This window comes from Copadichromis virginalis, linkage group LG7, assembly GCF_057382275.1.
Source record: "Copadichromis virginalis isolate Kocher_CV1m ecotype Utaka linkage group LG7, C_Virginalis_male_GT1.1, whole genome shotgun sequence".
Taxonomy (NCBI): domain Eukaryota; kingdom Metazoa; phylum Chordata; class Actinopteri; order Cichliformes; family Cichlidae; genus Copadichromis; species Copadichromis virginalis.
In genome coordinates, this window is record NC_140624.1 from 10,173,895 (window position 1) to 10,200,286 (window position 26,392).

Sequence of the window (26,392 nt, forward strand, 5' to 3'; positions counted from 1 at the left end):
AAATGCCCAGGGATTTGCATCAGTTTGTTAGTGTACTGATAGTCTAGTTAGTTTGCTCATCTTTGATAATCTGTGCTTTTCTGTATATATGAAATTAATTTTCGTATTGTAACTGAGCCCTTACGGTTCCCTTTGATACATAATAACAGTTTTATCAGACGTCCTGCGCACTTTATACCTCTGTTCTGGGATTCCAACACGTTCTCACTCCCAAAGCGTAACATTTTACGCTAGGTGACAAATCGTCACCATATTACGTTTTCGGCTACCCACCACGTTCCTAAATGACGACCTCGGAAAAAAGAGGAAATATGAGAACCGCCTGGACTCCATCTACACATGTTCACTACGCATTAGCAGTCAGTGTACTGTTTGTTTGTCACTCGTGTTTTATTCTGTATTCTTTGCTTAATGGTCGTTGGATTAATATTTCTAAACAGCCAAATATTTGTGCATGTCTTTCTACTCTGTTTTAAAAACGTATCATGGTACTGCTGTAGTTATTGAGTATAAACTAAAAGTATGTCTGTGAAGGTTCTCAGTCATCCAGGTCATCTAGTCAAAGGAGTTTGCAAAGAAAAGCGTCTGGACTTCTTTAAGTTGCTTGAAGACGTTTCACCTCTCATCCGAGAAGCTTTTCAGTTCTAAGGTCAAATGGTGGAGAGTCCCAGATATAAACCTAGTGGGAGTAACCCCCCACAGAGGGACAAAAGGACCCCCTGATGATCCTCTAATCGCCTGAGCCAAGGTGTGAAACTGGGTGTGGGTCCCAATCAGCCAGAGTTTCGGGTGAGTTCATTGTGAAACCTGCGGTGGCCCCACCTTATGCTGTGGCCCCACCTTATTTGCATAAGGTGGTGGTGGGGGGGGCACCTTATGCGAATTCGCATAAGGTGGGGCCAGGTTTCACAATGAACTCACCCGAAACTCTGGCTGATTGGGACCCACACCCAGTTTCACACCTTGCCTCAGGCGATTAGAGGATCATCAGGGGGTCCTTTTGTCCCTCTGTGGGGGGGTTACTCCCACTAGGTTTATATCTGGGACTCTCCACCATTTGACCTTAGAACTGAAGAAGCTTCTCGGATGAGAGGTGAAACGTCTTCAAGCAACTTAAAGAAGTCCAGACGCTTTTCTTTGCAAGCTCCTTGTGGTGTATTCATAATTGTCTCTGGTACATTTTGTAAAGTGTAGAAGTAAATCTAAATCTACTTTGATATACAAAGAGGTGTTTACAAAGGTTATAAAGCTAGTTATGTAGCTATTTGGTGGTTACGTGTTTTGATATTTACATGTTTACATGTTTGAATGTTTAGACATGCATGTTCAAACCAGTAATAAGTATGTGTTATATCTACCTGGTTGTTTTCCCTGTTTTGATCTGAGTATAAGATTTCTTGGCTTCTGAGAGGCCAGTGAAGTATTCATGAGGGCGGCACACAGGAAGTGTGGGTTGTTGTTGCAGTGTGCTAAAAGTAAAGAGGCTGCTAAAAAGTTATCCGTCTCCGTCTTGCTGTTCCTAATTATTCAGAGAGATTCCCAACCATCTAGTGAACCCTCACGTTACATCTGGTGGCAGCGGTGGGATTTATTTTCTTGATGGATCTGTGTATTTGGTGAGTTTTACTCCCAAGCTGCGGATAAGATCTTTTTTTTTTCCCGCTGGGATTTATCCCTCTCTGTGAACAGCTGATGAACTGAAAATAATAATAGTAATAATTTTTGGAGATAGTAAGGATTGTTGCAGCTTTTCTCTCTGTTTTTGTGATTTTTGTGATTTTTTTTTTTTGAGCTGGATATTTGTTGGGAACATGTCGGCTGACGAGAGTGAATCTGTGCATGAGCTGCGCTCTTCTCCTGTGCCACATTCGAGGTCAGTGGATGCAATGCGGACTGTTGCTGCTCCCGCCCACCATACCGTTTCCAGTGCCCTGACAATAGATCTTCCACCTGTTTTTAAAGGAGATGGGACTGAATCTTTTACTAGTTGGTCTCGTTGCTTTGAAGTGGCAGTGCAAGCTATGACTCCACCTGAGGTAGATTTGCCAACTGTGATGTCCTCTGTTCTGCCTACTCGTCTAGCAGATGCTGCATTTTTGTACTGGGACAGTTTGCCTTCATCAGCCCAGAAAGACTATGATCTAGTGAAGGATAAGCTGAAAGAGGTTTTCGGTCCAAAATATTCTCTGCCATTCTTCCAGACACATGTGAATGCTCGCCCCCGGAAACCAGGTGAAAGTTTAGATGTGTACAGCGCGGATATTACCCGTCTTGTGCTTGAAGCTTTCCCTAACTATGACTACAATGCCTTGGAAGGTGAAAAATTTCGCCGTTTTGTTGCTGGGTTGGACCCCACCTTGCAATCTAAGATTCATGAGATGGGTGCAGAGGATCTCGACGGAGCCCTGCGCATTGCCAGCCGTTGTGAGAGAGCACGGGCAGCATTGCAACTTACAGCTGCAGGACCCTCTCATATGCCGTCTTCAGAACAGGTTGCTATGATACGTCCTCAGCCTACTGATGCTAAACTTCTTCAAGCGGTTGAGGAGCTCACGCCTACTGTAACCAGCCTGAAACATGAAGTACAGCAGTTACGGGAGAAACAGAGTTACCTTGCCCAACGTTTGGACTCCAGTCGTGATAGATCCTCCTCTTCCAATGTTCAGTACAGCACCCGCAGTGCGTCCCCGTCGCCTTATCATGCCAGACAACATTCCAGAGACTATTGCTCGCCTGAGTGGCGTTATCATCGTGATCCAGAGTCTCACCGTGAACGTCCTTCTTCCCCTGTTCCCCAGAGGTTCAATGAGTGGGACAAATGTGAGAAACACGATCAACGCACATACCCTTCCCAACAGCCCCCCCAGTATTCCAGGTACAATTACCCTGACAATAACAGATACCGACGCAGTCCCAGTCCTGCTCCACGTAGAGTTAGAGATGCTGCGTCCTACAGTAGGACCGGTGTTCGTTTCCAGTCCCCGGAAAGGCCTGCACATTTCACCTCCGGCCCACAGGGAAACTTTCATTAGCTGCTGTTGAGGGGCAAACATCAGCTACAGTATCAGGGCCCCAAAACCACATCCCCCAGTTCCCCTCAGAATCTGATGGATCAGTCTCCTCTAACGTCTTGGCTATTGTCGAGGGCATTGAAGTGTGTGCTCTAATTGACTCTGGTTCCTTTGTCTCCCTTGTGAGTGAAGATTTTCGAAACGCTCATCCAGCTTTGAAAAAACGGCCTATGGTAGCATCCTCTGTGCCAGCTCGTTCGGTCAATGGAGAACGTCTGGAAATCTTAGGCAAGTTAACCGTTGGTATTAGGCTTGGGACTCAGGTATGGCAACAGGACTTTGAAGTCCTCAGAGGTGCTTACCAGCCAGTCATTCTAGGTTGGGATTTTCTGCAGAGGCACCATGCTCTTCTCGACCTCAAAAACAAAGTGCTGCAACTGTGGGACATGAAAATTCCCCTGTTGCCCAAAGGACATGAGGTGGCTGCCTGCTGTAATGTTTCCGTGTTAGCGCCAACCAAAATTCCAGCTATGAGCGAAACTCTGATCACAGCCTGTGTGTCAGCAGCCACACCGGCTTCTCCTGTTCCAACAGACTACTATGGTGTCTTGATCCCTAATCCAACATGTGACATTGTTGTGGCTCACACTCTCAGTGAAGTTCAGAATGGTACTACAGTGGTTCGAATGCTTAATCCCTCCAGTGATGAAATCGAACTGTACCCTGGACAGCATCTTGGTGAGTTTCATTCAGGCTCATCTGTTGATATCATTCCACTGGAGCAGACATGTTGTGCTACTTCACCTGTGTATGATTCGACTCTGCCGGTAGAAATAGATGAAACAAACTTGTCACACTCCCAGGTTCAGTCCCTGAAATCACTTCTCCAGAAGTATTCAGGAATCTTCAGTAAGCACTCAGAGGACAGAGGTCACACAGGCATAATTAAGCATCATATTCACACAGGTGATGCTACACCGATTAAACAAAGAGCCTATAGAGTGACACCTGAACAGAGAGCTGAAATACAGACTCAAGTTGACAACCTTTTAAAGGCAGGTGTCATCGAAGAAAGCTACAGCCCATGGGCCGCCCCAGTTGTTCTGGTGCGAAAGAAAAATGGTACGTGGCGTTTCTGTCTCGACTATAGGAAACTCAATGCAGTGACAATCAAAGACTGAAATTATTTACCAGATGTTTATTTTTTGAATAAAATAAAAATCTGAGTTTAACAAAACATTTTAAATGTAAATATCAAGCTTACCTTTCTCTCTTCCATAAAATGTGCTTGTGGGCACGCCAGCCATTTTGAAAAGGTGGGAAAAACAATTGGCAAGGCCACACCCCCACACATGTGACATAATTTTAAAGGTACTGTTGTCCTCTCTAAGAAACATCAGGACTTAGAGGAGTGGCAAGTAGAGTATGAGAGCTACAAGCAAAAAACTAAATGTGTACTACAGTGCGAAAAAATTAATTACTGGGTCATCAGGGGGTCTTGAGGGACATTTATAAAAAACAAAAAAAAAATCCCACAAACCTTAAAAGTGCACTTGAAAAGCTCACACAAGAAGGTTAACCTAGCTTACCTAGAAGACCTCATCAGGGGGAGCACGCTCCCCCTCGTTGAAGAGCTCACCCACTTAACTCGCATCCCAAGAAAACAGCTAACCCCAGATAAGGCAGCGTGATGTATCCCGAGATAACAGGACTGGGACATCTAAATAAAGGTGTGAAACAATCGCCTTCAAAAGGTTATCAATTAACTTCAACCAAAATTAGGAACACTCGGTGCGGCAAGAGTTAATAGTTATTAGTCTCAACACCCAAGGATAATTAGAAGAGCATGACTGATATGATGGAACTGAGATTTTGTTACACTTAACTTTTGCAAAACACAAATAGAACTAAATTGAAACTAAGGATTTTCAGAAAATAAAAACTAGACTAAACTAGCAAAGAATTGGTAAAAACTAATTACAACTGGCAAAAAATTGAAAATCTGGAGTCGAAACTAAATAAAAGTTTGAGCAATGCTCCACTATTTTGAGATTTTGAGGCTGTCTGCATCAGTGTCCATCTCCCACGTGTGTGATCATTAAATCATCGTTTGACTCAACCCGGCCGGACCAGTGTTGTTATTGTGGTTTTTTCTCTTGTCTCCATCCCCAATATTTTGAACCTTAACATTTTGGATTTAGGATTATTGAATGTCCACAGACAATTCACCCAGCCTGTAAAAGAAGGGTGGATGTTTTGTTTTGCTTTGTTTTGTCTGCAAGAACAGAAGAATGACAGAGACTAAAGAGCTGTAGCTTCACAGCAGTGTGAACTGCAGACTGAACCCTTTGGTTGCTAATTTTGAGCTACTGATGTTTGCATTAAGGAAATTGTGTTTTAGTAGCTGTGTTTTAATTAAGGTATCACATTATATTGTTGGGAATATTAAATGCTAAAGTGAAGAAAAGGTTTGATCCCACTCATGACTGAGCATGTTATTATTAACCATAGTGGGTCACTATAGAGAGTCAATTAATTTTAGAAAAAACAAACAAACAAACAAAAAACCCTCCACCGAGGTCTATGAATAAGAGGGGAATGATAGACAGCCACACTCAAAATGGAGATATGTAATGATAAACACTGGTCCCCGTCTTTTGGGCGCTCTCTTGAAGTAGTCAACAATTTAAAAGTAAGATAAAATAACAGGGGCATGTGCTGAGGGGTGGTGCTGCACAAGAACAAGAGTAAAATAAAGAAAATATTATGTTTTTGGAAGTGCAAATTAAAATGTACCATTACACTCAGAGGATCAATATGAAGCTTGATATTTGTTAATTTTGAATGAAGTACATGACTGGTGACTGTTCTGTCCTGAGCTTTTGTTTTTACAGCACCCGCTTGATCACACCAACAGTTTCTCGCCACCGAAGAGGGGTACTTGCAAAAAAAAAAATAAAGAACGGGGAGGAATATCATCAAAACTGGAAACAGGTAATCCCCAAAGGGGGTGATAATGCCATAACTTTCACTATGGTCAAATTCTCAAAATTTGACCCTCAAAAATTCTTCAAACATTTAGACACAAAGTGGAGATTTAGATACATATAATGTCGTAAACCACATAAGCATGAAGTATTTGATTCAATAAGATGGTGAAATAACAAGCAGCAAAAGGTTGATCATGTTAATGGTGTTTATTCAAGGGTGCAGAGGAGATTATTATTATTAAAGACAACAAATGAAATAACGAAAAGTAGAAGTGGAAAAATTTGCGTTAACGGTAATAAAATCAAAACAAAAAGGAATACTAACTAAAACTGTACTGAATGTTCACAAAACTAACTAAAATTAACTGGATTTATAGCAAAATGTGTTTGGTTGCATTGATGTGTGCGTGCCGTGCTATAGTGAAATTAAGGTAGTACGTTAGTCGAGTCGTCTGTGTTGCTGCTCCGTCCACGCGCAGAATCGGGTCAGGAAAAGTCGGGAGACAGCGCCAGAATAGAATTGAGGATGATTTTAATATGACTGTTTTGTAGACATAACAAGAGTCTTGTAGTGGAGAGGGACGTAATGTCCTCCTGAGACCCAGAGAATAAGAAAAAACAGGGAGAAAATATTTTCGTTTTTTCTTTTTTCTTTTTTCTTTTTTTTCTTTTTTCTTTTAAATGAATCAAGTGTTATTAAAATAACAATCTCATAAGATGAAGATCAGGGACCAACCCAGAAGTCACTGACACTTCACTAGCTGTAAACTATTGGTTTAGGAATAAGTGATGGCACTGAACTGTCTATTTCACAAAAGTCAATTTATTTAGGATATCTGAGGAAGTACTGATTTTATTTGGAGACACAAAGGAACATTTGGCACTTCCCTCATCTCACATCTGTTTCATTGTTGTACCCAATCATTCTACAACTGAAATGCCTTGGACTGCTAACCATTTCAGGCAAGTGGAGTGAACCATATTTTGCTAGACTCTCATCAGATTGGGGCTTCCTTTTATTGATCTTTGGAGAGAAGTCTTCATTACTGGTATTATTCAGGTCTTGTTCACATGTTTGTCCCAGGTTTCTCAGCCAAGAGGAGCTTAAAGCCCAGATACTGTGAGTTCTTTTCACACATTGAGATCACTGATAACTCTCAGCAACGACGTGATCTCGTAGAAACAATTAGGTGTTATGGATTCAACTATAATTGCGACACTTATTTTTTTACTTTACTGGAAAAGATTTCTGCATTTTACCCATATTTTATTTTTAACTCAAAATCAAAATTCCAGATTCTACTACATGTTGGTTTTGCACCAGATAGGACGACAGATTTCAGGTGGCCCTGTGTCTTTCTCTATTACATCTGCCACTGCATCTCGATAATCTTCTCTGTGGCTTTTAGTGGGTCCTGACCCTCTCATATTTTGAAAAATCTATGTTTGAATCTCCCTTAATAATTGTGTTAAGAATTCTCTCCGCCTTTGTCAAAAGTTGGGTATTAGGAAAAAGTGAAATAAATATAAATATAAAGTCCCAATGTGTAGAGCACACATTAATAAATTAGTCATGTTCCCTGTGAAAGTAAATGAGCCTAATTCTTAAAGACCCCTGAAATTATTTACCAGATGTTTATTTTTTGAATAAAATAAAAATCTGAGTTTAACAAAACATTTTAAATGTAAATATCAAGCTTACCTTTCTCTCTTCCATAAAATGTGCTTGTGGGCACGCCAGCCATTTTGAAAAGGTGGGAAAAACGATTGGCAAGGCCACACCCCCACACATGTGACATAATTTTAAAGGTACTGTTGTCCTCTCTAAGAAACATCAGGACTTAGAGGAGTGGCAAGTAGAGTATGAGAGCTACAAGTAAAAAACTAAATGTGTACTACAGTGCGCAAAAATGAATTACTGGGTCATCAGGGGGTCTTGAGGGACATTTATAAAACAAAAAATCCCACAAACCTTAAAAGTGCACTTGAAAAGCTCACACAAGAAGGTTAACCTAGCGCGTGATGTATCCCGAGATAACAGGACTGGGACATCTAAATAAAGGTGTGAAACAATCGCCTTCAAAAGGTTATCAATTGACTTCAACCAAAATTAGGAACACTCGGTGCGGCAAGAGTTAATAGTTATTAGTCTCAACACCCAAGGATAATTAGAAGAGCATGACTGATATGATGGAACTGAGATTTTGTTACACTTAACTTTTGCAAAACACAAATAGAACTAAATTGAAACTAAGGATTTTCAGAAAATAAAAACTAGACTAAACTAGCAAAGAATTGGTAAAAACTAATTACAACTGGCAAAAAATTGAAAATCTGGAGTCGAAACTAAATAAAAGATAAAACCTAATGAAAATGGCGAAACGTTTAAAACTCTGGTGCAGAGATTGGCAAATCTGACCAGGAACGTTATAAAATGGATTGTCAGAACAGTCAGCGTTAAAGCCACATTTGACAGTCCATACTAGGATGGCATTGGACATCTTGGGGGTGGAAAGGGGGTTGGTGTGACCAAGGTGTGGTTTGGCTTGTCGTATGTATATTTGAGATCATATGGCTCTGGATGGACCAGTTACCAGGGCATGGAAGGAGGACAGACTCATTAAAGGAGGAGAAGGCATTTCCTGGGATTGGAGATCCTCTGGGTGAGTGGTTGATTAAAAGCATGCATAAAATAGAAGTTATCTGTTGTTATTGATTGGTAATAGATTGATAATTGGCCACATTTACAGCTGTATTGACTTGTTGTGGACGTAGTCGACTTCAGGTTTAAACACTCTCATTAACAGGTTGAAAATAGTGATATTAAAGGAAGAGTATGCAGCGCCACCCTGTCAGACGCCAGTGATGGTGGAGCTCACTGATGAATCAGGTGAGCTGGATTCATGGCTGATTCAAAACTAAGATCCCCCTGCTGTGGTCAGAAAGGGGAGAAAAGGGGGAAATAAAATCAAGAATTAAAGAGGCATTTATAAACGTTTAGGTGTCAAGTGAAACGGGACAAAAGGGGGTGTTATACTGTTATTTTCAATGTCAGCATTATTATTGTATGAGAATCATGCAACAAGCATTGCATCGATGATCATTTATTGAAGCTTTTGACCTTATACTAACATCTGTGTTCCTGTGATTGTTATAATTTCTGATGAATCTTCCATTTACAGGTGTTAGGATAATGATATAATTTTTCATTGCAGGTGTAACCATGATCATTTTTATACATATTGCAACTTGTTGCTCATTGTAGAGTTGTGCTCAAGTTAATAAGGGTTAAAAGCTACAGTCAGCGCGAATGTCTGACTGATCTATTGAGGGGAAAGGCTTCGAGCATAGAAGGCCGCACGCGCTTACAAAACACTGATATCATGTTATTCTTTGTGATCTTTTCTTAAATTATGTCTTTAAGGTTAGTTTAAATAGTGGCAGTTAATTAAACGAGATTTATTAAAATATTAAATACCTGAGTCAGAACGTTACACGCGGATCACCTTAAGAGTCTGGGAAACTTTGTAGCTGCCTAACTTTTTTTTGAATGTTCTAGCTCCGTTGATTTGACACATTGGAATGTGTCAAAAAAGGGGGGGAAGGTTGAGCTTTAACATCAAACCAGGATTATTTGAACATTTTATAACTTCATTTGTGTCTTTAATAATTTAGGAATGGTAAAGCTTAAGCTAATAGCGGTCCGAGAAGACGGACCTTTTAGAGAATCAGTGAAAAAGCATAAACTATCATTTTCATGTTTAATCATTACTCATTGAAATGAACTGAATAGCGTTTAGAAGATTTGTTAATTTTTTGTCTTTTGTTAAAAAGAGGGGTTTCAATAATTTTCAGACACACCTTGCAAATGTGCTTATAACGAGTTGGCACTCGGCCTTTTGAAGGTCAGAAGCTTCGTTCGGCGTGACTGTCCGGACTGATAAAGTGTAAGAAATGCCTTGAGTGCGGAGGGCTAAATGCAAACATGCTTACACACACATAAGATATGATTAGAATAAGTCCCTGGGACATTCTGAATGTTTTAGACCAATTCTGAATCACTAGAAGGTCAGTAGATAATAACATTAAATTATTAGGGTTAGGAAGAGAGGTGTTTTGGTTTTCTGTCTCTTACAGAGAAAGGAACAGACACCAGACGAGGTCACAGAGATGCGAGGATCCTCCGTAGCAGAGTCAGACACAGTGACTGCCGAGACATCAACTGGGTCCAAGGGTCATGGCGTTTGGGCTCCAGCTAGTCACCACAAAAGGATGGATCCCATAAACACAGCAATAACCATGAAGGGGTTGGCGGAAATCCGGGAACACCAGACCAACGAAGTTCGAGAGGCTTTTGGGCAAAAAGGGGACACCTTCCTGTTCCTTTTTCTGGAGAATACACAGATCGTTGTTTGAAATCGGAGCAGAATAATCCCCTGATCTGTGTTACGACTGAAGGGTTGTCTAACCCCTAAGGTTGAAGAATTAAGAGCAGAGGATCACCCAACTGGACGACACTGGTAGCTGCAGCAATAAAATAAAGGTTAAGAGCTCTTCGGACAGAGGTTCTAGTCTACGTCTGAATGGTATAAGGGAACACCAAATAAAGCTGTGGGAGAACAGGGGAGTGTCATCTGGACCTGCTATCCTTGTAATAATAGTTTGTCTTGCACCTGACTTGCGCAAACACAGAGGTCATCTTACATATGGTTTGCCCCTCAGGGGGACAAAGGACCTCAGGAGTGAGAAGAGATGAACCCGGCCACACTGGGCTACAGGGTGTTTGTGAGGTCATTATTCTAATGACCTCATCAGGGGGAATTGTAAAATTATGATATTATTTTATGCCATGTTATACCCCTAATTAAAGATTGTGAATTATTATGTAGTTTTAGTTTGCATTATTCTCCTGAATTAGAAGAAGCTGATAACTATTGCATTAGTTAAACTGATTTGCATTACATTAAATTGCTGACTTGTTGTGAATGAATGATATTGTTTTATGATGCATTATATTGCTGAGTTATAAGAAATACTGTTCGCAGAAGGTTATTGTCTAATTTGTCTGAGTAGAAGAGAATAGAGTGTGCTGGAGTTTTCTGCCCCATTTCAGCAGGAGCAGATAAACAGGGAGCCAAGGTCGTAGCTTAGGCGCTGTGTGAGAGAGAGCATGTGAATGTTTAGGCTTTTTATGATAAGGTGGAGGCACCAGAGGTTATAAAAGTTTGAGCAATGCTCCACCATTTTGAGATTTTGAGGCTGTCTGCATCAGTGTCCATCTCCCACGTGTGTGATCATTAAATCATCGTTTGACTCAACCCGGCCGGACCAGTGTTGTTATTGTGGTTTTTTCTCTTGTCTCCATCCCCAATATTTTGAACCTTAACAACTCTCATCCTCTTCCAAGGGTTGATGATGCACTGGATGCGCTGTCAGGTTCTGCCTGGTTCTCCACAATGGACCTTCAACATGGCTATTGGCAGGTTGAACTGGAAGAGAAGGATCGTGAGAAAACTGCTTTCACAACCGGCAGTGGACTTTACCACTTCACTGTTATGCCCATGGGACTCACAAACGCTCCAGCCACATGTCAGCGGTTAATGGAGATGGTACTTCGTGGCCTTCCCTGGAAAACCTGCTTAGTGTATTTGGATGATGTCCTCATTTACAGCCGCTCTTTCGCAGAACATCTCCAGCATCTGGAAGAAATTTTCGGCAGATTCCAGGCAAGTGGCTTGAAGCTAAACCCCTCAAAATGCTGTTTTGCCAAAGATCAGGTACAATTTCTGGGCCACATTGTATCAAAACATGGCATCCAGCCTGACCCCAGAAATGTGAACAGTGTGCAAGCCTGGCCTATTCCACAAACAGCGACAGAAGTAAGGTCATTCCTTGGACTTTGTTCATATTATCGCAAGTTTATTCAAAACTTTGCGCACCACAGTGTCCCCCTACATGCTCTCACTGAGAAGCATGCAACTTTTCAATGGACTTCTCAGTGCCAGGATGCATTCATGTATCTGAAACATGCCCTCTCAAACCCTCCTGTGGTTTCATTCCCTGACTTCACATTGCCATTTTCTCTGTATACTGATGCTTCTAGCACAGCTATTGGCAGTGTACTAGCTCAAAAACAGGGACAGCAAGAGAAAGTCATTGCCTATGCTAGCCATGCGCTTACAAAGGCAGAAAGAAAGTGGTCGACTTATGATCGAGAACTCTGGGCCATTGTTTGGGCAGTTAGACATTTTCGGCACTACCTCTACAAGCAGCCATTTGTTATTGTCACGGATCACAAGCCCCTCCTGGGTCTTCGGAAAATACCCATTGACAGTGATAGAACTGGTTGCCGTGCTCGCTGGGCTCTTGAACTTGATCCTTTTGAGTGGACTGTGATTCATAAAGATGGCCACCGCCACCTCAATGCGGACGCACTGTCACGTCGCCCTGTCACTGGTGAAACCTTAGAGCAGGACACAGTCTGCACTGCTTCTGCTACCTTGAAACCTGAAGAGAGGTGCGTGGGTCCTGCAGACCCGCCCAACCATAGTCCCTGGTGGAACCAACTCACCTGCTGGTGACATACCTGTACAGCCCCAGATTCCACAGTTGACTGCATTATCAGGTGTGTTGCCCTTCACAGCTTCAAAATCTGCAGCTGAAGGGAGCTGGAATGTTCAGGGCCGCAGCCCTGCAACCTCATCAGACCCTCAGGTTTGTCAGCCACCACCTCTAAACCAGTCACGACCCCATTCCCACTCTCCTTTGTCCCCTTCTCCTCGGTCTGAGACTGTAACGACTTCCCCCTCTGGCCATGTGGTGATACACCAATCAGACATTGTCCCTTCAACTCCTCATCGAGTATCTGGTGTTTCACGGCGATGTGGGAGACGTCAAGTTGTGCCTCCCAGATACCTCAAGGACTATGTTTTGAACTGAACTTGTTTTTGGTTTTGCTGTTGTTTTATTGTTGTCCCCTTTGCTCGCAGCATGTTGGGGTTTTTTTTCTTCCTTTTCTGTAGGGAAACGGGGACGTTTCTTATGTGAGGGGGGGAGGAAAATGTAAAGTGTAGAAGTAAATCTAAATCTACTTTGATATACAAAGAGGTGTTTACAAAGGTTATAAAGCTAGTTATGTAGCTATTTGGTGGTTATGTGTTTTGATATTTACATGTTTACATGTTTGAATGTTTAGACATGCATGTTCAAACCAGTAATAAGTATGTGTTATATCTACCTGGTTGTTTTCCCTGTTTTGATCTGAGTATAAGATTTCCTGGCTTCTGAGAGGCCAGTGAAGTATTCATGAGGGCGGCACACAGGAAGTGTGGGTTGTTGTTGCAGTGTGCTAAAAGTAAAGAGGCTGCTAAAAAGTTATCCGTCTCCGTCTTGCTGTTCCTAATTATTCAGAGAGATTCCCAACCATCTAGTGAACCCTCACGTTACACATTTGTTGCATGGGCAGTATGTGTTCACTGTTTGATTGTGTAATTACGTGTTACGCACTGGCAATGCATGCCGGTAGATGGTAATACAGGAAGTAGAGCTGGGCGATATGAGATTTTTTCATATCACGATATGTTTTTTTCATTTCAGGCGATAACGATATCTATCACGATATAAGCCAAATAACTATATTTGTAAGATTTAAATGTGCCGTTGCTCACAAGTAAAATGTGAAATAATCAGCAGCTTGTTTTTATTTAAATATTTATTTCCCATAATAAGTTCAACAGGGTAGATGTACTTAAGGAACATGAGACTTTTTCAGATAAATAAAGGCAAATATTGCAAGCTACACAAAAGGCAGCCGCTAAAGCGTTTAAGTTTCAAAATAGAACAAACGAAACAGACTAAATTGTCAATTCCACTTAGAAACAAAATATTAATTCTAAAAATAAATCTTAGTTTGTTTTACAGAAGAACAGACAAAACTGACTAACTTTTGTCAATATCAAATAAACTGAGAACTAAAAGGAAATTCTCAATCTCTCCTTGTTGTATAGCTTAGCTTTTCAAACAGTTTTAACAGTTACTTTAGTCTGACAAAAGCCGAATGACGAATTAGCGCTTCCAGTCAGAGACTGAGGCTACGTCCACACGTACACGGGTATTTTTGAAAACGGAGATTTTCCGTTTTCGTTTTAAAAAAGAATCCCGTTCACACGTAAAGGCAGAAATGAAGGAAAACGCTGCTATGAACATGCCAAAGCAGCAGGTGGCGCTAGATTCCTAACCGTGCAGAAATGTTGGCCAATCAGAAGTCTAGAAGCCTCGGTGGGAAAAAGTAAACAAAGCTGGGGCATAGAAGCAGAACCGAGTCGTATGTGTGGACGGACAGTAACTGTGTGTATATGTAAGCATTTAAACACTGCAGAGAGTAGAATTAACAGTAACAGTATTGTAGAAATTCATTTCACCGAAACAATAACGTGGCGCACAGTGTGACGCATGCACCAGTTTATTGTATTTCCAGACTTGCTTTCGGCACAATTTACAGTGCGCGCTACTCTGTTTTTTGTCAGACTTGAAATAGCCGAAATACCTTCAAACTACGGAACTTCTATGGCTCTTCCGTTCGACAATCTCTCCGGCATTGGAACATCCTGCATCGTCCCAGTCCCCAAAAAGAACCGGCCCAATGAGCTGAATGACTTCCGACCGGTGGCACTGACGTCACATCTTATGAAGACTCTAGAGCGGCTCTTCCTCAACCTCCTCCGACCACAGGTACAACATGCCCAGGACCCACTACAGTTTGCATACAAGGCGGGTGTCGGAGTGGAGGATGCCATCCTGTACCTCCTACACAGAGCCCACTTACACCTGGATGGGGGAAAAGGCACGGTCAGGATCCTGTTTCTTGACTTTTCCAGTGCCTTTAATACCATCCGGCCCTGTATGCTTCAAGAAAAACTGAACAGGATGGAGGTGGACCCCTGCCTGGTGGCTTGGATCTCCGACTACCTCACCGACAGACCACAGTACGTCAGGCTGAAGGACATCACGTCTGACACAGTGGTCAGCAGCACAGGAGCACCACAGGGAACTGTGCTGTCCCCTCTTCTCTTCACCCTGTACACCTCTGACTTCTGCTACAACTCTGAATTATGCCACATTCAGAAGTTTGCAGACGACACAGCCATCATGGGGTGTATCTGGGATGATCAGGAAGAGGAGTACAGAAGTCTGGTGAGGAACTTTGTCGCATGGAGTCACACAAACCACCTGCAACTCAACACCTCAAAGACTAAGGAACTGGTTGTGGACTTCGGGAGGTCTAGAGCAGGTCCACTGCCGGTTCAGATAGAGGGGGAGGAGGTGGAGGTGGTCAACAAGTACAAGTACCTCGGGCTGTGGGTGGACAATAAACTGGACTGGTCATGCAACACAGAGCACCTGTATAAAAAAGCCCAAAGCCGACTGTACTTCCTCAGGAGGCTGAGGTCTTTTAACATCTGCAGGAAGCTCCTGAGGATGTTTTACCAGTCGGTGGTTGCTGGAGTACTTTTCTATGCTGTGGTTGATAGGTTTGTAGCATAAACCTATTCGCTGGAACGTTGAAGACAATATAATTACACTGCAAGCAAGACACAAGTAGGCAAACTTCTTCATGGTACTCGTGCACGGGAGAGAACCGGACAGGCACCGTTCCTTCGCTTGACCCCAGTAGCTCTCGTCCGTTCTCCCGTATCACTGTCCTTTTATTGAGGTTACATGAATATGCATAAGTTCATTAACATATGACGTCTACATACACAAAGAGTACCGTGTGTGTGTGTGTGTGTGTGTGTGTGTGTGTGTGTGTGTGTGTGTGGACTGCTGATCAAAGGGTCAAACATCCTTGGTCAGGAAGAGGGTAGCCTCCCCCTCCCCCTAGATGGTTCATCCTAGATAACACGGTGAGGAAGTCCTGCAGTTCATCTAAACAAAGAGCACTTAGACTAGAACAGACGCAACTACGTTAATCCTACCATAAAACAATAAGACACGGTATGACCTCTCATGCTCCCAAAGTGCTGTCTAATACACACAAAGTTTGCAGACTATCAAGGATCAAAACCTCTACCAATCTACAACTAATTACAAAACTCTAAGCATATATAAGTAAATATTTCTAAGCATAAATGACAATCAACAATACAAATCTAACATTTCCCCCCTTTTTGACCTTTATGCTTGAAAAGTTCCCAGTTATGATCACCTCATGTCTGACAGTTTCAATGCAAACATTTTTATACTCAGCATATGTCAAATCACCCTAAATTACTGAAAAGGTACACAGTTCAACAAATGTATTAGCAGTTATCCCATTCCTCATTGATCTCATCTCATGGCAAACTGCATCTTACGAGCAAACAAAGAAATTGTTAATTTAATAGTGAAAATAAAAAAGTAACATTTTCAAAAACATCTCAGCTTGGTGATGCTTCCTCCAGGTGTGCACATCACATGTCTCTCTGCAGAGTGGTTTGAGTTCTGCAGGGCGTCATGAATGTCTCTTCCAGTTGTTTCCATCGTTGTCCATAGGACCAGAGTCCAAATGTATGTAGAATAGACATTCAAACATACCAGTTGGTTTTGTTGTTTGTCAACATGGTTCTCAGCTATTTCCAAAGCTGCAGACCTCTCAGCACTCTAGTTTTATGGCCTCCCATCACCTCACTTCAGGCCTTCATCCTGCGAGGGGGATATTTATGACTCCTTCATTGTCCACGCTCTGCAGAGAAACACCTCTGTGGAAAGGGTGCAGGGTTGTCTTACTGCTATTATGATCCCAGCAGCCTTCAGAGTGTCATCGTATGCACAGTACAGTGGCACAGCGTTAGGTGATGTTCATAGGAAACTGCTGTTATCACCACCATAGCTTCTGGTTCCTGTGCTTTTCACAGAATCATAATGTCATCCTCGAACTCCTTCTACGCTGTCAATGGAGCTTGGCACGCTCCTCATCCCACGAGTGTTTATGTTCCAACGCTGCTGAAGGTTTAAGGCAGAGCACGTCGTACACCTTAGTCGTCTTCCTCAGCGTCAATATTGAATCTTTCATTGTATTTAAAATCTTGCTGTGGGAAGTCTCCTCTTGATTTCCTGGAAGCTTAGTAGCACAGCTCTCTGTGTGATGTCTGCTGTGCTGAAGATGATCTCTGATCCTCCTGAAGCCTCTCTCCCATCTTGTGGACGATCCTCTCCTCTATTTTGCAGGCAGTTTCATGGTCCTTGCTGTGGCTCCAAGGTCTGATTTCATGATGGGCCCCAATCAGCTTGATCTTTGACCTCAACCACTGCCTGGTCCTGTCAGCTATGCGCTTCTCACTGGGCCTCTGAAGATTTCTCAGGAGATTACTGCTGCACCTGTATTTCCTTGCTAGGAAGACAAACTATTTGGAGAGTATGTCAACAATCATCAAACCACATTCTTTAGTTCAGTGAACTTCACTTATAGGCCATCAAAGCCTCATCTGAACATGGATGCACCACTTGCATAGGTTTAATATTTGTAAATAAAACGGCTAATCACACAAATCACTGCAACAATAATAAAAAACATTGTTTAATGTTAATCCTTGGACCCCTCCTCTTGACGCATGGACACACCCATGCGTCAACTCACCAAACCTGGATTCCAGTCTTAAAGAAAAAGATTAGCTAGATCATATCCCAGGCAACATCAGGGCATCTCCTCCCCTGGAGCAGCACCACCCTGGACCCATAATCCTGCAATGAAAATGTTAGTGTGCTTTGCATATTAAGTTTGCTTAACACCTGGCTCTCCCAGGAGTCTGCATACACACCATCATGGCCTGGAAAACAAAATCTGGAAGTAAAATCAAACTTCATACCTGTAAACAATTGTATCATAAGGACAAGAAGCATTCAACATCAGCAAGACAAGTGTCATGTGCAGGTTTTCTCAAATCAGTAAACTACAATTATTTTCATAAGTCGCCTCAGACATGGATCATCCCATGTACTCAGGCAACATTAATGTAATCGGTGACTGCTCTTAAGCAAAGTCACTCCACTTATATATTACTATGGGCTCAAAAGTGGCCAGCTAATGAGCCCATATCAAACTATCCCAGAAACACTGTATCTCTTATTTGTTTTACTCATGTCACTTGTCCGTTTCAGCTGAATCTTCCACAGCATTCTCAAAGAAACTAACATTAGCAATACACATTGACTGTAGTCAGACAGAGGTCAGACACAGGTCAACAGGTTCCAGAGGTGCCATAAAAACACCATAAAGTCAACCCTAGCTGTGGAAAGAAGTAACACCAGTTCTCAACACAGGAAATTTCACACAGGTTATTCACATTATCAAAGTAACCTTCACATTTTCCCATCAACACAATGCAACAGCATCACCACTCATAACCTGTAAACACAGTTTTCCTCACACATAAACCCAGAAATCCTGTAGTAGGAAAAAACATCAACCAGTTGTCCTGGTATAAATCGCATCATCAATTCACATGAAGAACTGGCATGCTGTAAGAAAAGAAAATGCAAATATTAGCGCTTGCGCAGGCGTATGCATACTTTGTCACAGTTATCTCTGTGAGCAACTCAAGCCTATGAATAACACACCTGATAAATGCACAGACACAGAAAATGGCATTTAAAAGGTTAAATCATCATGCAACCTCGAGTGTTGCTGTCATCTTTCTGCTCCTGTAAAAGGAAACACATGGGTTCATCTGCACCTTTGTCAGGTGGGGGTTAGCTTCACACAATCATGTCCAGTCAGTCAGTCAGTTATTTTAAAATTCTTACTCATTCACTCAGTGGTTCCTTCTTTTGCTAATTGTGGAAATTATCATCGCATTCGTTTCCACGCTCAGCAAAACGACGTTATTTCAAAAAGAAAAATAATTTAGACTGGATTTCCTCGTTGAATCCTTTTTGGGGGGGACTCTCATTTCCTAATTGTCCCAAATAAGTGGCTTTCTCCTGAACCCATTTTAAATGTGGAGAAACTCACTTGCAACAATTTTCTTGACGACGTGTAACGCTTTTAATTCCCGACTTGCAGATCTGCTCAAAGAAAAGAAATTCACAAGCAAAAATCAGTGCCTGTTCAAAAATGAAAAATAAAAAATAACAGATTATCAAACCAAACTCTCAGTGCACTGTGAAAGTATCAAAATAAAAAGGCCTTGTTAAGTCATGACACAAACTCCTCATCATCTTCACAACAGGAGAAGAATCATCAGCTAGATTCACTCCAAACCAACCATCAACTGCACAACACACAACATAACCCTAATGTCATATTAGCTATGAGTTTAATCACCCGGTCTGTGCTCTTCACTCATTTAAGCCACAGATCTATTTTATTCAATTTTTCTTTTTCCCTTCATCATAAAACATGTGACATGCTGTCATGCACTTCACAAAAGACGTTTGTTCTGATGTATTCAGAGTTGTGTATCTAAATACAGGATTCACTCGCACATCAAAACAGGAAACTCAGTGTTTTAGAGTCTCCACTCAACACACAACAACTCCAACACATCTCATTCACTCATACTAGAATTCAGTCACCTTTTATTAATCTAAAACCGATCAACTAATTTGCATATCAGCTATTAACCCACTAAGTTGACAGGACGACAGAAAAGCATGTTCAAAATAGTATCACAAAAGACAATTTCCCTCATACAGTAAATTACATGTGCTGCCTCAATCAAGCAGGAAGCTTCTCCCAATTTACCATTTTAACAACTAAATTTATTGTCTGATCACTGGTTGGTCAAACCAGGATCTTTTTTCCCACAAAAGTTAAACTGTTGTCCTGCAACCTGGAGAGTCAATTTTTTGCATTGGATAAATTCAGTATTTAATAACAAGTGTCTGCTAAATTGACACTATTTTAACACTGATGAAAGATAACAAGCTAATTTTCATTGCATGTGTGTTTGTGTTATTAGGCAGGTCTAATGCATGTCTGTGGAGCTGCATCTCCAGCAGAGCATGTTCTTAAAGCTGCCTTTCTTACACACTTCTCTGCTATTATTTAATCATTTCTTAACTAATGTGCTATGAGTCTTCATGAGTCATTTTGTGTTTGGAATTGTTAGTAGGGTTAATGCATGTTCTGCTTGTGTGTGTGTGATTTTGTATATGTTTCTATTTTCGCAATGTTTCAGACTCCGTCTCAATTTTCCAACTTAAGCAGTCAGTTTTCTTTTCCCCAGGTTTGCTAACCCAAATTTTGATTTCCCACATTAAATAATTCCTATGTGTTCTCACCTAGTCTTCTCACTCTGTTGTCCTCTCACTCTTTTGTCCTCTCCCACTTCAACAGTCCCGGCAGTTCTCCTTCAGCTTTGTCCTGTCTAGTAGCTGAAGTGCTGCTGCTGCCTTCTTGGGCGACTTCTTAGCAGCTGCTGCCGGTTTCTTGGCTTTGGCCGCGGCGGGCTTCTTGGCTTTGCTCTCAGTAGCCTTGTTCATCTTGAAGGATCCGGAGGTCCTGGTGCCCTTGGTCTGCACCAGAGTGCCCTTCGCCACCAGGCTCTTGATGGCGGTCTTGACACAGGCCTTGTTCTTGTCCACATCGTAGCCTCCGGCAGCCAGAGCCTTCTTGAGAGCGGCCACAGACAGGCCGTTGCGCTCCTTGGAAGCGGCCACGGCTTTCACAATCAGCTCGCCCACGCTGAGGCCGACCTTCTTGGGCTTGGAAGTCATCGTCTTCTTCTTCTTGGCCTGAACCTCGGCGCAGGGCGCAGGGCGTGTTTATGATGGAGCCTTTCCCACCACAGCGCTGGCACGTTGAACGCATCATGAAGGGTCCATTTCTTTCATGTCGCTAGCCGCATGTGGCTTGCCCGAGTCACTCAGTCCTTTTTGAGCATTTCAACATGCTGCCGCCGCAGACCCTGGCCTCAGATCCAGCAAGTTTAGCGCGCTGATCTCCAAAAAAGTCCCGAAGGCCAGAAAGACGTCAAATAAGTGTCTCGTGCTGAGAACTCAAACAAAAACTCCTCTTCACGCTGCCATCTTGCTCGCCCCTCCGTGAAATTCAACCAATCAGACAGGAAGATGGGTTTGCTTTCTTCTTCTGCTGCTGTTTATCCACATTGCTGCTGCTTTGCTGGGACTTTTTGTGCTCAGGACTTGCTGCTGTCTCTTTATCATGTTATTGCTTTGGAGCTGCATTCCTTATCTTCAGGGAGGAGTGAGCTCGCTTGTGAGGTTGAGAAACACATGGCACTGTAAATAAGTCAGCCAGAAACTTGGCCTGCATGTTTCCAATGATGTTAAACTATAACTTTCTTTCGACTGTTGCATGTGGAAAATTGATACAGGTCTGCTTTTCACCTGAAAGTGACAAACTAAAACATGTTCATTATTATCATCACTGCTTAATCAACACACATCTCTCTCTCTCTCTCTCTGTGTTTGTGTGAACAATCCTTTCTTAAAAGCAGAAAATGACATTGTAGTTGTTTTTCGGCTGATCAACACAAAACCTTTTTCCTATGATTATTTCTCTTCGTCTACAATGTAGTAATTTGTCTCTTTTTCACTCTTTTTTTTTTTCTTCACAATAGCTGGTGGTCTGCAAAATCACCGCTCTCACTCACAATCAGAGGCAATCACTTTTGCACAGTGCACAAAAACACTGTGATGTCAGACACATTCACACTCACTTTTTCATCTGCATAAATAAATCATATGGCTGGAGATATGTGCCATGGTGATCCATAAGCATGATCACCAGTTTATTTAATTATTTTTAATCCAACAAAACAAATAAACAAAAACATGATGCTGATGCTACACACACACACGAGTCAAGGTGCAGAAAAACTGCTCATGGAAACGCTGCACACTCTCTGTTTCCCTCTCTTTGAGTAGTTCTCAGACAGCTCTTGATCTGATAATGTGTAGCTTGCTCATCAGCTCAAAAAACAAAAACAAAACTGCAACGCGACATCACACAGTAGTTGCATGCTCTGCCCACAGTGGCAAAGTCTTACACTTACATATTCAACACAGCTTCTCCATCATGTATTTTTAGATGTTTCATACAGGGTTGAGCATATTAGTTGTTTTCACAGGTGTGCTCTATATCTCAACAATGGCTCATAATAAGACGACCGTCTTCCACACAGGTCAAGTGCCTCTATGAACTTCATGAGTTTAAATATTTACCTATATCACTTCACCTCACATGTCATTGAACTGAATTTAAGCAACCACAAGCTTAATGTAGATTACTTTTAACAACTATCCACCTCAATTAAATCTATGGTCTGGCACACAGGCTGCTGTCGATCAGGGCAAGCTAAAGAATAAACATTGTGTCAGCAAGGGGGTGGGGGAAAGCCATTCACCAGAGCATATCTTAAGTGCTGCTGATGTGGGCTGGCCTTCTCCACAGCTCTCCAAGGCTGGTGTGTTTTCTGAAAACTTCTAACATTTGAATCTCTTCCATTTATAAGCCTGCGATTAACCGCACGGCTCAGGTCCGCGTGACCGCGCTCGCGTGAACCCGCGCAGCTGTGGAGCCGTCGCTCTCTCTTTTTTTTACATAAATACTTTGTGCTGCCAGGAGCAAAGTCCAGCACAAACGTCTGTCTCCCTCCGACTCACTCTTGGTTGCTTAGAAACCCATGATAACAACAACAGTCGGTGTCACAGACCACATGTTCTGCTCCGCACACACAACAACAACAACAACGACGACGACAATGACAACAACACAAAATAGGCCTACTGTCCAGCACAATCTGGACCCCGCGGAACTTCTCAACACCCCACTGAGCGGTGGAGAACTCACTACAGTACCCCACACAGCGGTCTGTATTTCGCCCCACTAAGACGGCGAACCAAAAAAAGTTCGAACTGCGCAACTCTGCGACTTAATGCTTCTGTACAAAAAACCCCACTGAGCGGCCTTGTACATCGCCCCACTTAGACGGCGAATTTTAGCCCCACTGAGCGGCCACGGACAACGCCCCACTGAGCGGCGAAGACGTACAGTTATAGAGTTGGACTCTAAACTTACTCGGTGTTGCTTAGCGTGTAATATCAGCCTCGAATCCCGCCAATCGCCATTCATCGAGGAGAAAAGACATACAGCGAATCCACAGGAACTTCCTGGCTGACGTCAGTCTTTCAGCGTGCCTCTCCTCCCCTCGGTGAATGCGATTCCAGGGCTCCGGCATCGAAGGACCAATTAATGATAGGTTTGTAGCATAAACCTATTCGCTGGAACGTTGAAGACAATATAATTACACTGCAAGCAAGACACAAGTAGGCAAACTTCTTCATGGTACTCGTGCACGGGAGAGAACCGGACAGGCACCGTTCCTTCGCTTGACCCCAGTAGCTCTCGTCCGTTCTCCCGTATCACTGTCCTTTTATTGAGGTTACATGAATATGCATAAGTTCATTAACATATGACGTCTACATACACAAAGAGTACCGTGTGTGTGTGTGTGTGTGTGTGTGTGTGTGTGTGTGTGTGTGTGTGTGTGTGTGGACTGCTGATCAAAGGGTCAAACATCCTTGGTCAGGAAGAGGGTAGCCTCCCCCTCCCCCTAGATGGTTCATCCTAGATAACACGGTGAGGAAGTCCTGCAGTTCATCTAAACAAAGAGCACTTAGACTAGAACAGACGCAACTACGTTAATCCTACCATAAAACAATAAGACACGGTATGACCTCTCATGCTCCCAAAGTGCTGTCTAATACACACAAAGTTTGCAGACTATCAAGGATCAAAACCTCTACCAATCTACAACTAATTACAAAACTCTAAGCATATATAAGTAAATATTTCTAAGCATAAATGACAATCAACAATACAAATCTAACAGTGGTGTGCTGGGGGAGCAGCACAGCAAAGAAGGACTCATCCAGGCTGGAGAAACTGATCAGGAGGGCTAGCTCTGTGGTCGGCATGAAGCTGGACACTCTGGTGACAGTGGCAGAGAAAAGGACATTAAAGAAACTGATGGACATTATGGACAATGCCAGACATCCTCTGCACACGGCCATAAACAACCAGAAGAGTCTGTTCAGTGACAGGTTGCTTCTCCCAAAGACAAGAACCAACAGACTTAAAAACTCCTTTGTCCCACACGCCATCAGACTGTTTAACTCCTCCCTGGAGGGGAGAGGGAGGGGAAACAGGAGGACAAAGGAGGGGGGAACAACTAAGCTGTAGTGCCTCTTCACCTCACTGTGCAATACCTTTTGTGCAATACTTTTGTAAATAGTCAACGGTGCAATAGACTCAATACTTGAAATGTGCAATTCACTTGTATTTTTATTTTTATTCCTATTTATTCTATTTATCCCCTTCGTATATTTTATTTATATTGTCTCTGTATTTATATATATATATGTGTGTGTGTGTGTGTGTGTGTGTGTATTATATATATATATATATATATAATATTCTGTAACTCTGTAACTTCTGTCGGTTCTGTGCTTTTTTGGAAATCGAATTTCCCAGAGGAACCCACCCGAGGGATTAATAAAGTTCTATCTAATCTAATCTAATCTAACCATCATCTGTTTTCTCTTCGGTCACGCTCGGTTGATTTTTCTAGTCGGCACACTCATTTCCTCCATTACCCGCTGGCTGCTTCCCAAACAAACACACGTGCGGCTTGGCACTTGTGCTGTACGTAACAAGTCACGCGACGTGACGCTGCGGCTGTGATTGGTTCGGCTTTGCGCTACTTAATTTGGATCGGCTGACCTTTTTTTTTTTTTTTTTTCTTAAGAGGACAAGAGCGTTATCGTTATCGTTCTATCGCCCAGCTCTAACAGGAAGTAAAAGAGATGGTCTTACCGCACACAGTGGTCCCGCGTACTTATTCAGATTCAGAGTAAGAATCGCACATGGTGTCAGAAGTGCTGTGTGACTTGTAAGACTCCATACATCTGCCGAGTGTGAGGAGAAGGGGAAGGTGGAAACAAAATGCCGAATGACGACGTAGACGATCGTCCGAGGGCAGGAGTTAGCACCGCGGCTAGCACTCCCAGCGCTACGTTTAGCATCCAACCACCGGAGCCCTTTGATTTTTCCAAACCACACGAATGGACAAGATGGGTCCGTCGCTTCGAGAGATTCCGTCAGGCAAGTAATCTGTCTGCGAGCTCGGAGGAAAATCAAGTGAACACTCTCATATATTGTATGGGAGACGAAGCGGATGACGTCCTGAGAGGACTAAAGTTAAGTGATGTAGACCAACGGGACTATGCTAAAGTGAGAGATAGCTTCCACAACTTTTTCATTGTCAGGAAAAATGTTGTTTATGAGCGCGCACGTTTTAATATGCGCAAACAAGAGCCGAATGAGACTGTTGATGCATTCGTGACTGCCTTGCATGCATTAGCAGAGCACTGTAACTACGGACCGCTCCACGATGAGCTGATAAGAGACAGAATAGTAGTGGGCTTGGCCGACACGAGGCTGTCTGAGCGCATGCAAATGGAAAAAGACTTGGACTTGGATAAAGCTATAAATATGGCCAGGCAGTCAGAAGAAATCAAAAAGCAACAGTCAGCTTTGAGAAGTGAAACAAATGTAATGCATGTAAATGCGAAAACAGTTGACAGAGTGATACAAAAGCACGACAAAACAAAGTTCAACATGTACAAAAATAAAACTGTCAAAACACAACAGCAATATAGCAAGAGACAAAGTAACAAATGCTACAAGTGCGGAGGCTCTCCACATCCGAAACCTGAGTGCCCAGCAAATGATGCAAAATGTCATTTATGTGGAAAAAAAGGTCACTACCAGCGAGTCTGCAGACAAAGCAAGACAGTGCAAAGTATTGAGGAGGAAGAGGAGCAAGGTTTCTTCCTAGGCTCAGTTTCCAGTGACGGCCAGGCGTGGACAGCCATCATACAAGTGAAAGATGCAAAAATCACTTTCAAACTGGATACTGGAGCAGATGTGACTGTAATAGCTGACTCGGACTTATCAAAGATTTTTGCTAACGAACACAGACCAGTTCTACAGCAGCCAGAAAAACCTTTGTTAGGCCCTGGAAAAACACCACTGGACGTTGCAGGTTTTACAAAGCTACAGCTCAACTACGGAGCGAAACAGACAACAGAGAAGGTCTATGTTGTAAGAAACCTGAGCACCCCACTGCTAGGCCTGCCCGCCATTACAGCTCTTGGCCTGCTGGTGCGAGTTGACGCGGTTTCAATGGACACTCTGAAGACTACTTACCCTAAACTTTGCAATGGTCTAGGGAAAGTGCAGCGGGCCTATCACATTAAACTCAAACCGAATGCTGTGCCGTACTCACTCAAAACTCCGCGAAGGCTTCCTCTGCTTCTGATGGGAAGGGTAAAAGAGGAACTCCAACGAATGGAAGAGCTTGGTGTCATTACCCGAGTTGAGGAACC

The 26,392-nt window shown here is 42.7% G+C and overlaps 1 protein-coding gene and 1 pseudogene across 2 annotated transcripts in view; one reads left to right on the plus strand and one right to left on the minus strand.

The window, feature by feature from the left end:
- Window positions 1–26,392, plus strand: part of LOC146704471 (apoptosis-associated speck-like protein containing a CARD) — a 30,881-nt gene that overhangs the window by 1,207 nt on the left and 3,282 nt on the right. The window lies entirely within an intron of this gene.
- On the minus strand, window positions 20,010–21,403 carry LOC146704472 (histone H1-like; annotated as a pseudogene).